General features: G+C 39.3%; 1 non-coding gene across 1 annotated transcript; it reads right to left on the bottom strand.

The window, feature by feature from the left end:
- Nucleotides 1-8670: 8670 nt before the first annotated feature.
- LOC148561634 (small nucleolar RNA R71) lies at nt 8671-8778 on the bottom strand. Its single transcript, XR_015886870.1, has one exon. It is a non-coding gene; the product is annotated as a small nucleolar RNA R71 (small nucleolar RNA).
- Nucleotides 8779-11143: the final 2365 nt, after the last annotated feature.

The raw sequence follows: 11143 nt of genomic DNA, 5'->3' as shown, positions 1-11143 counted from the left end.
GAAACAAGATTTAAACAAAGAAAAATTATTTTTGAAAGAAGGACTCAAAGACAATTCTGAGGATGCCAAAAATAAAGTATATGAAAAAGGTTTTTGATAGAGTTTTGTAATTGAAGAGCATGAACAGGCAGGATTCAAACCAAGAACATGAATTAAACAAAGAAAAGAAAAATTATTTTTGAAAAACTTTTGAAAATTTTGAAAATTAGTGAAGAAGAAAATAAAAATGAAAGACTCAATAAGAACACAAAACTCAAACAAAGAACACAAAAATTAAACAAAGAAAATAAAATATTTTTCGAAAAAGCTTTTTAATTTTTCAAAAAATTTGAAGAAGAAGAAAACAAAAATAAAAGACTTAACAAAAAAAAAATTACCTAATCTAGGGAGTAAGACAATCCTTCAGTTTGTCCAAACTCAACAATCTCCAGCAACGGCGCTAAAAACTTAGTGTGCGTGTACGCAAAACCCACACTATTTCGTACAACACCAGCAGTACCAGCAAGTGCACTAGGTCATCCAAGTAATACCTGAGCGAGTCAGGGTTGATCCCACGAGGATTATGGGTTGAAGCAAGCTTATGGTTATCTTGCAGGTCTTAGTTAGGCAGAATCAGAAGGTCACTGGATGTAATATTCTGTAAATAATTGAAAGCAATAATAGGAATAGAGTTGAGAGTCAGAGTTGCTTTGTCTTTCTGAACTAACTCTGATACTACTGTCTTATTTTCTTGTGAATGATCTTCTTCTATGGCAGGCTGTAAGTGATCAAAGCCATTGCTTGTGGTCATTGATCTCCTCTGCTACAGATTGACCACCGTTGGCCGTGGTCATTCAATCCAATGGAGGGTGAAGCGCTTAGCAATTCATTCTCTGGGCGATCCTACTCAAAATGCCACAGACAAGGTCGAATCTTTTGGATCAAAGAACGCTGCTTCTTTGGATTCTAGCCTATCCCACGGAGACCCTAATCTTCCTGGAGATCGGCTGAACTGGTGTCACGAGAAGTCCCCAACAAAATCGTGGATTAACCATCTGAGAGATGTATAAACATAGCTGTTGGCTCGTGCTTTTCCTTCCGAGTACTCACACGAACCCAAGTAGACGCGGGTGTTTGTCAGGCACGTTCGTTTTAATGTGATGAACAGAGCCAATTCATCAGATCGTCCTGTTTATCACGATGAAGATTAGGATATACATCTTAGATAGATCAAACAAGGATCGAAGAAGAAACAATAGTACTTTTATTAATTCATAGGACTTAGCAGGGCTCCTCCCCTCAACGTAGGAGGTTTAGAAACTCATACTGAAGTAAAAACACAATGAGAAATGAAAATATGGCAGACCTCCCTCTACGAGAGGTGTAAAAGGTTCGAAGAACTCCTGAATTACATGAATAAAGTCCCTTAAATACTAAACAGATGACTAGTAATGGTAAAACAGTCTATTTAGTGCTAAAATCCACTTTTGGGGCCCACTTAGGGAGTGTTTGGGCGGAGATTTGATGAGATCCACGTGCTATGAGGCTCCTTGGGCGTGGAATGCCAGCCAGGGGGTCCTCTCTTGGCCTTTGGACTTTGGGCTCTGCTCTTTGGGTGCTGGACGCTTGGAAGGGTGTAGGAAGCTGGTGTTGGATGCAAGTTTTGGGCCTTCAAATCCGAAGCAAAGCATGGACTATTGTATATTTCTGGAAAGATCTAGAAGTCAGCTATCCACAGACGTTGAGAGCACTCCATTTGGACTTCTTTAGCTCCAGAAAAGATCTTCTGAATGCAGGCAAGTCAGATCTGGAGAGCATCTGCAGCGCTTTCTTTGTCTCTGAATCAGACATCTGCTTCAGCTCCTCAATTACGGCCAGAAAATACCTGAAGTTGCCCAAAAACACAAAAACTCATAGTAGAATCCAAAAATGTGAATTTAACACTAAATCCTATAAAAACTCAATAAAAACTAAACAAAAACTACTAAAACTATATAAAAATGATGCCAAAAAGCGTATAAAATATCGGTACATCAATGCCTTCGAGGAAGCCTTGTCTCTTCTTATCTGAAAAGTGTAACTGGCTGCCACGCCTTTGTTCTGGCGTGCCACGCCCTTGTTGGAGCTTCACTTCCCTTCTCTGATCAAGTGAACTGGCGTGCCACGCAAAGGCTCAAGTGGCACGCCCATGGTGCGAGAAAGGTTGGCGTGCCACGCCTAAAGCCTCAAGTGGCACGCCTTCGATGAGACTTTGTCCCTTCTTCTCTGGAGGTTTGTATTGGGGTGCCATGCCTTCGACCTGGCATGCCACGCCCTTGTTGGGGCTGCACTCTCCCTTTCTGCACTCTCCCTTTCTTGGTGCACGAAATTGTGATTACTTTTCACAACTCCGCACAACTAACCAGCAAGTGCACTGGGTCATCCAAGTAATACCTTACGTGAGTAAGGGTCGATCCCACGGAGATCGTTGGCTTGAAGCAAGCTATGGTTATTTTCTAAATCATAGTCAGGAGATTAATGATAAGAATGATTATATTTATGAAAAATAAATAACATAAAATAAATAGTACTTGTGATTCAGTAATGAGAAACAGGTTGAGGTTCTAGAGATGCTCTATCATCTGAATCTCTGCTTTCCTACTGTCTTCTTCTCCAAACACGCAAGGCCTCCTTCCATAGCAGGCTGTATGATCCTCTCGGATGAAAAATTCAAAGCGCTGTCACCACATGGCTAATCATCTGTTGGTTCTCACTAGCGTCGGAATAGGACCATTATCCTTTTGCACACTATCACTGCGCCCAACATTCACGAGTTTGAAGCTTGTCACAGTCATCCTCTTCCAGATCCTACTCAGAATACCACAGACAAGATTTAGACTTTCTGGATCCCAGGAATGCTACCAATGATTCTAGCCTATACCACGAAGGTTCTAACCTCCAGACTCGGTCTGTGGATTAGAAACCCAAGAGATACGTACTCAAGCTGTCGCCCAATGACTACATTGAGCTCAGATAGAACAGAGTGGTTGTTAGGCACACGTTCATAGGATTGAGGATAATGATGAGTGTCACGGATCATCATATTCTCCATATTGAAGTACGAGTGAGTATCTTAGAATAGAATCAAGCATAATTGAATAGAAAACAGTAGTAATTGCATTAATCCATTGAAATACAGCAGAGCTCCTCACCCCCACCTATGGGGTTTAGAGACTCATGCCGTCAAAGGTACAATATGAAATGTAAAAATATCATAAGTTGCAAAATGAATCTCTAAAAGTAGTTTTTATACTAAACTAGTAACTTAGGTTTATAGAAAATGAGTAACTAAGTGCAGATAGTGCATAATTCCACTTCTGGGACCCACTTGGTGTGTGCCTGGGCTGAGCTTTCAAGCTTTCACGTTCATATTCCCAAAGTTGGCGTTAAACGCCACCCTGGGCGCCAGAATGGGCGTTTAACGCCGAAAAAGGTTCCAGTTTTGGTGTTTTACGCGAGAAAGTTTTAGGATGACTTTGGACGCCGGTTTGGGCCATCAAATCTCGGAAAAAGTATGGACTATTATATATTTCTGGAAAGCCCAAGATGTCTACCTTCCAACTCAATTGAGAGCGCGCCAATTGGGCTTCTATAGCTCCAGAAAATCCATTTCAAGTGCAGGAGGGTCAGAATCTAACAGCATCTGCAGTCCTTTTTCAACCTCTGAATCAGATTTTTGCTCAGGTCCCTCAATTTCAGGCAGAAATTACTTGAAATTACAGAAAAACACACAAACTCATAGTAAAGCCCAGAAATGTGATTTTTGAATAAAAATTAATAAAAATATAATAAAAAGTAACTAAAATATACTAAAAACTACGTAAAAACAATACCAAAAAGGATATAAATTATCCGCTCATCACAACACCAAACTTAAATTGTTGCTTGTCCCCAAGCAACTAAAAACAAAATAGGATAAAAAGAAGAGAATATACAATAAATTCCAAAAACATCAATGAAGATTAGTCTTAATTAGATGAGCGGCACTATTGGCTTTTTGCTTCTGAACAGTTTTGGCATCTCACTTTATCCTGTGAAGTTCAGAATGATTGGCATCCATAGGAACTCAGAATTCAGATAGTGTTTTTGATTCTCCTAGTTCAGTATGTTGATTCTTGAACACAGCTACTTTATGAGTCTTGGCCGTGACCCTAAGCATTTTGTTTTCCAGTATTACCACCGGATACATAAATGCCACAGACACATAACTAGGTGAACCTTTTCAGATTGTGACTCAGCTTTGCTAGAGTCCCCAGTTAGAGGTACCCAGAGCTCTTAATCACACTTTTTTTGCTTTAGACCACGACTTTAACCGCTCAGTCTCAAGCTTTTCGCTTGACACCTTCACGCCACAAGCACATGGTTAGGGACAGCTTGATTTAGCTGCTTAGGCCATGATTTTAGTCATTTGGGCCCTCCTATCCATTAATGCTCAAAGCCCTGGATCCTTTTTACCCTTGCCTTTTAGTTTAAAGGGGTATTGGCTTTTTCTGCTTGCTTTTTCTTTTTTTTTTTATATTTTTTTCACTGCTTTTTCTTGCTTCAAGAACTAATTTTATGATTTTTTAGATTATCAATAACATGTCTCCTTTTTCATTATTCTTTCAAGAGCCAATAATTTTAACATTCATAAACTCCACTATAAAAAATATGCATTGTTCAAGCATTCATTCAGAGAACAAAAAGTATTGCCACCATATCAAAATAATTAAACTAATTTCAAGATAAATTTCAAAATCCATGTACTTCTTGTTCTTTTGCAATCAAAAACATTTTCATTTAAGAAAGGTGATGAGCGGATAATTTATACGCTTTTTGGCATTGTTTTTAGTATGTTTTTAGTATATTTTAATCAGTTTTTATTATATTTTTATTAGTTTTTATTTAAAAATCATACTTCTGGACTTTACTATGACTTTGTGTGTTTTTCTGGGATTTTAGGTATTTTCTGGCTGAAATTGAGGGACCTGAGCAAAAATCTGATTCAGAGGCTGAAAAAGGACTGCAGATGTTGTTGGATTCTGACCTCCCTGCACTCAAAGTGGTTTTTTTATGGAGCTACAGGAGCCCAATTGGCGCGCTCTCAATTGTGTTGGAAAGTAGACATCCTGGGCTTTCCAGCAATATATAATAGTCCATACTTTGCCCGAGATTTGATGACCCAAATAGGCATTCCAAGTCAGCTCAAGAATTCTGGCGTTTAACTCCAAAACTGGCACAAAAGTTGGAGTTAAATGCCCAAACTGGCACAAAAGCTGGTGTTTAACTCCAAGAAAAGTCTCTACATATGAAAGCTTCAATGCTCAGCCCAAGCACACACCAAGTGGGCCCGGAAGAAGATTTCTGCATTAATTACTGATTTCTGTAACCCTAGGCTACTAGTTCTCTATAAATAGGACCTTTTGCTATTGTATTTGACACACGAGACATATACTTTTGATCTTTGAGAGTCTTATGCACGTTTGGGGGCTGGCCTCATGGCCATGCCTGACCCTTGTTCTTATGTATTCTTAACGGTGGAGTTTCTGCACACCATATATTAAGGTGTGGAGCTCTGCTGTTCTTCATGAATTAATACAAGTACTATTGTTTTTCTATTCAACTCAAGTCTATTTCGTCTCCAAGATATTCATTCGTTCTTCAACTTGATGAATGTGATGATCCGTGACACTCATCATCACTCTCACCTATCAACACGTGCCTGACAACCACCTCTGTTCTACTAGCAATGGCTTGAATGCGTATCTCTTGGGTTTCTGATCTAAGATTGGAACCTTCGTGGTATAGGCTAGAATTATTGGCGGCCATTCCTGAGATCCGGAAAGTCTAAACCTTGTCTGTGGTATTCCGAGTAGAATCTGGGAAGGGATGACTGTGACGAGCTTCAAACTCGCGATTGTGGGGCGTGTGACAGACGCAAAAGGATCAATGGATCCTATTCCGACATGATCGAGAATCGACAGCTGATTAGCCGATGTTGTGACAGAGCATCAGGACCATTTTCACTGAGAGGACGGGATGTAGCCATTGACAACGGTGATGCCCAACATAAAGCTTGCCATGGAAAGGAGTATGAATGATTGGAAGAAGGCAATAGGAAAGCAGAGGTTCAAGGGGAACAAAGCATCTTCATACGCTTATCTGAAATCCACCAATGAATTACATAAGTATCTCTATCTTTATTTTATGTTTATTTTCATCACCTTAAACTCCATAACCATTTGAATCCGCCTGACTGAGATTTACAAGAAGACCATAGCTTGCTTCAAGCCGACAATCTCCGTCGGATCGACCCTTACTCACATAAGGTTTATTATTTGGACGACCCAGTGCACTTGCTGGTTAGTTGTGCGGAATTGTGACAAAGTGTGATTCACGTTTGAGAGCTCCAAGTCCTTTGGCGCCATTGTTGATGATCACAATTTCGTGCAGCAAGTTTTTGGCGCCGTTGCCGGGGAAGGAACGAATGAACGAACAACAATTTCGCATTTGTTTCCGGCAACAACAATGCCAAGTTTGGTCCGGCAACAACACCAAGTTTTTGGCGCCGTTGCCGGGGGATTGTTCGAGTTTGGACAGCTGACGGTTCATCTTGTTGCTTAGATTAGGTATCTTTTCTTCATAATTTTTAAGAATGAATTCTAGAGTTTCAAGTTGATGTTCTTATCATCACAAAAGCTTATTGATTCCCATCAATTTAGCTATTGAATGTAATGTTCTGCTGAAGCTTGGCCAAACATGTCTAATCTTTTTAGACTGAAGCTTTAGACTAACATTGCATGATTCTTGGAATTCTTATTAAAAGTTTTGATTCTCTTTATTTTCTTTTCTATATAAGTTTCAAAAAAAAAATACAAAAAAAATTTTAAAATCATAAAACCAAAAATATTTTATGTTTCTTGTTTGAGTCTAGTATCAATTTTTAAGTTTGGTGTCAATTGCATGTTTCTATTTTTCTTGCATTTTTCGAAAATTACATGCATGTATCTTCATTAATCTTCAAGTTGTTCTTGATGATTTCATTTCTTTGATCTTCAAATTCTCTTGTTTTGTATGTTTTGTTGTTTCTTACATGCATTTTTACATTGTTATAGTCCTTAGTATACAAACTTTGTTTGGTGTCTTGCATGCATTGTTTACTTGATCTTAGTTGCATTTTTATTATTTCTCATCATCAAAAATTCAAAAAATATTTTTAAACTATGTCTTTTCAAGTCAATAATACAGAGAATTGAAGATTTAGAACATTCAGCAGAGGAATCAAACAGAAAAAGCTGGGCGTTCAAAACGCCTAGTGAAGAAGGAAAACTAGCGTTTAAACGCCAGCCAGGATACCTGGTTGGGCATTTAACGCCCAAAAAGGTAGAGATTTGGGCGTTAAACGCCAGAATGGGCACCATTCTGGGCGTTTAAGGCCAGGATGGCACTAGAGGGAAGATTTTGTTTTTAATTCACAATTTTTTCAAGTATTCATATTTTTTTCAAAATCAAATCTTTTTCAAATCATATCTTTTCAATCATATCTCTTTCAAAATCAAGTTCTTTCCATTTTATATTTATTTTTACCATTTTCAAAAATCCTTGCTTCAATTAAAGATTTACTTCAAAATTTTCAAGTTGTTACTTGCCTATTAAGAAAGGATCACACTTTAAATTTTAAAATCATATCTTTTAATTTCTTGATAGTCAAGTAATCAACTTTAATTTTAAAAATTTTCTTTTTCTAAATTGATTTTCAATCATATCTTTTCAATCATATCTTTTCAATCACATCTTTTTCAAAATTAATTTTCAATCATATCTTTTTAAATTCTGATTTCAAAATCTTTTTCAAAAATCACTTGATTTCTTTCTCAATCTTAGTTTTCGAAAACCAATTACCAAATTTTCAAAATCTCTTACTTTAATTTCGAAAATTTCTTCCCCTCTTCTCACATCCTTCTATTTAAGGGACTAAGACTCCTCCTCAAGGTACAATTCAAACTCCCTCCTTCTTTATATGTTCGAATTCTTCTCCACCTCCTCCTTCTATTCTTCTTTTCCTCTGACACCTCAAGGAATCTCTATACTATGACCTAGAGGATTCCCTACTTTCTTGTTCTCTTCTTTTTCATATGAGCAGGAACAAAGATAAAGGCATACTTGTTCAAGCTGATCCTGAACCTGAAAGGACCTTGAAGAGAAAGCTAACAGAAGCTCAAGAATAATTCTCTCTAGAGGGCCTAACAGAGCTCTTCAAAGAAGAAGAAACCATGGCAGCCGAAAACAACAATGTCAACAATGCAAGGAAGGTGCTTGGTGACTTTACTGCACCTACTCCTGATTTCTATGGGAGAAGCATCTCTATCCCTGCCATTGGAGCAAACAACTTTGAGCTTAAGCCTCAATTAGTTTCTCTAATACAACAGAATTGCAAGTTTCATGGACTTCCATTGGAAGATCCTCATCAGATCTTAGCTGAGTTCTTGCAAATCTGTGACACTGTCAAGACCAATGGGGTTGACCCTAAAGTCTACAGACTTATGCTCTGTCCTTTTGCTGTAAGAGACAGAGCTAGAACATGGTTGGATTCACAACCTAAGGAAAGCCAACTCTTGGGAAAAGCTAGTCAATGCCTTCTTGGCAAAGTTCTTTCCACCTCAAAAATTGAGTAAGCTTAGAGTGGAAGTCCAAACCTTTAGACAAAAGGATGGTGAGTCCCTCTATGAAGCTTGGGAGAGATACAAGCAATTGATCAGAAGGTGCCCTTCTGACATGCTTTCAGAATGGAGCATCATAGGAATCTTCTATGATGGTCTGTCTGAACTATCCAACATATCATTGGATAGCTCTGCTGGAGGATCTCTTCATCTGAAGAAGACGCCTACATAAGCTCAGGAACTCATTGAAATGGTTGAAAATAACCAATTCATGTACACCTCTGAAAGGAATCCTGTGAATAATGGGATAGCTCAGAAGAAAGGAGTTCTTGAGATTGATACTCTAAATGCCATATTGGCTCAAAATAAAATATTAACCCAACAAGTTAATATAATTTCTCAGAGTCTTTCTGGAGTGCAAGCATCAATAGGCAGTACTAAGGAAGCTTCCTCTGAAGAAGAAGCTTATGACCCTGAGAACCCAGCAATGGAAGAGGTGAATTACATGGGAGAACCCTATGGAAACACCTATAATCCTTCATGGAGAAATCATCCAAATCCCTCATGGAAGGATCAACAGAGACCTCAACAAGGTTTCAACAACAACAATGGTGGAAGAAACAGGTTTAGCAATGGCAAGCCTTTTCCATCATCTTCTCAGCAACAAACAGAGAATTCTAAGTAGAGCCACTCTGACTTAGCAACCATTGTCTCTGATCTAATAAAAAAACTACTCAAAGTTTCATGACTGAAACAAGGTCCTCCATTAGAAATTTGGAGGCACAATTGGGTCAGCTGAGTAAGAAAATTACTGAACTCCCTCCTAGCACTCTCCCAAGCAATACAGAAGAGAATCCAAAAAGAGAGTGCAAGGCCATAACCACATCTCACATGGCCGAACATGGAGAGGAGGAAGAGGCAGTGATTCCCACTGAGGAAGACCTCAATGGACGTCCACTGACCTCCATGGAGTTCCCTAAAGAGGAACCATGGGAATCTGAGGCTCACACTGAGACCATAGAGATTCCATTGAATTTACTTCTGCCTTTCATAAGCTTTGATGAGTATCCTTCCTCTGAAGAGGATGAAGATGTCACTGAAGAGCAAGTTGCTAAGTACCTTGGAGCAATCATGAAGCTAAATGCCAAGTTATTTGGTAATGAGACTTGGGAGAATGAACCTCCATTGCTCATCAAAGAACTGGATGACTTGACTAGGCAGAGATTACCTCAAAAGAGACAGGACCCTGGAAAGTTCTCAATCCCTTGTACCATAGGCACCATGACCTTTGAGAAGGCTCTGTGTGACCTAGGGTAAAGTATAAACCTTATGCCTCTCTCTGTAATGGAGAAGCTAGGGATCATTGAGGTACAAGCTACAAGAATCTCACTAGAGATGGCAGACAATTCAAAGAAACAAGCTTATAGACTTGTAGAGGATGTCTTGGTAAAGGTTGAAGACCATTACATCCCTGCTGATTTCATAATCCTAGAAACTGGGAAGTGTATGGATGAATCCATCATCCTTGGCAGACCCTTCCTAGCCACAACAAAGGCTGTGATTGATGCTGACAGAGGAGAATTGATCATTCAAGTGAATGAAGACTCCCTTGTGTTTAAAGCTCAAGGATATCCCTCTGTCACCATGAAGAGGAAGCATGAAGAGCTTCTCTTAATACAGAGTCAAACAGAGCCCCCACATTCAAACTCTAAGTTTGGTGTTGGGAGGTTCCAACATTGCTCTGAACATCTGTGAGGCTCCATGAGAGCCACTGTCAAGCTATTGACATTAAAGAAGCGCTTGTTGGGAGGCAACCCAATTTTTACTTATCTATGTTAAATCTCTATTTTCCTTTGTTATTTTATGTTTTCTGTAGGTTGATGATCATGTGAAGTCACAAAAACTATTGAAAAAGAAAAAACAAAGTGAAAAACAGAATGAAAAATAGAACACCCTGGAGGAGATAGTTACTGGCGTTTAAACGCCAGTAAAGGTAGCAGAATGGGAGTTAAACGCCCAGTCTGGCACCATTCTGGGCGTTTAACGCCAGAAAAGGGCACCAGACTGGCGTTTAACGCCAGGAATGGGCAAGAAGTTGGCGTTAAACGCCAGAAATGGGCAGCAGCCTGGCGTTTAACGCCAGGATTGGCAGAAAGGGGCATTTTGCATGTCACTTGGTGCAGGGATGAGATATCCTTGACACCTAAGGATCTGTGGACCCCACAGGATCCCCATCTACCCCACCACTCTCTTTCTTCTTCACCCATTCACCAATCACCTCAATACTTCTTCCCCAAAAAACCCCTCACCTATCAAATCCCACCATTCTCTTCACCACTCACATCCATCCTTCATAAAACCCCACCTATTTCACCATTCAAATTCAAACCACTTTCCCTCGCAAACCCACCCTCTATAGCCAAACCATACACACCCCTCTCACCCCTATATAAACCCATCTTCACTCCTTCATTTTCACACAACCT

The sequence above is a fragment of the Arachis ipaensis genome, chromosome B6, assembly GCF_059453495.1.
Source record: "Arachis ipaensis isolate K30076 ecotype BB chromosome B6, ASM5945349v1, whole genome shotgun sequence".
In the NCBI taxonomy this organism is placed as follows: Eukaryota; Viridiplantae; Streptophyta; class Magnoliopsida; order Fabales; family Fabaceae; genus Arachis; species Arachis ipaensis.
The sequence above is the reverse complement of the archived record's forward strand: the minus strand, read 5'-3'. Positions and strand labels throughout refer to the sequence as shown.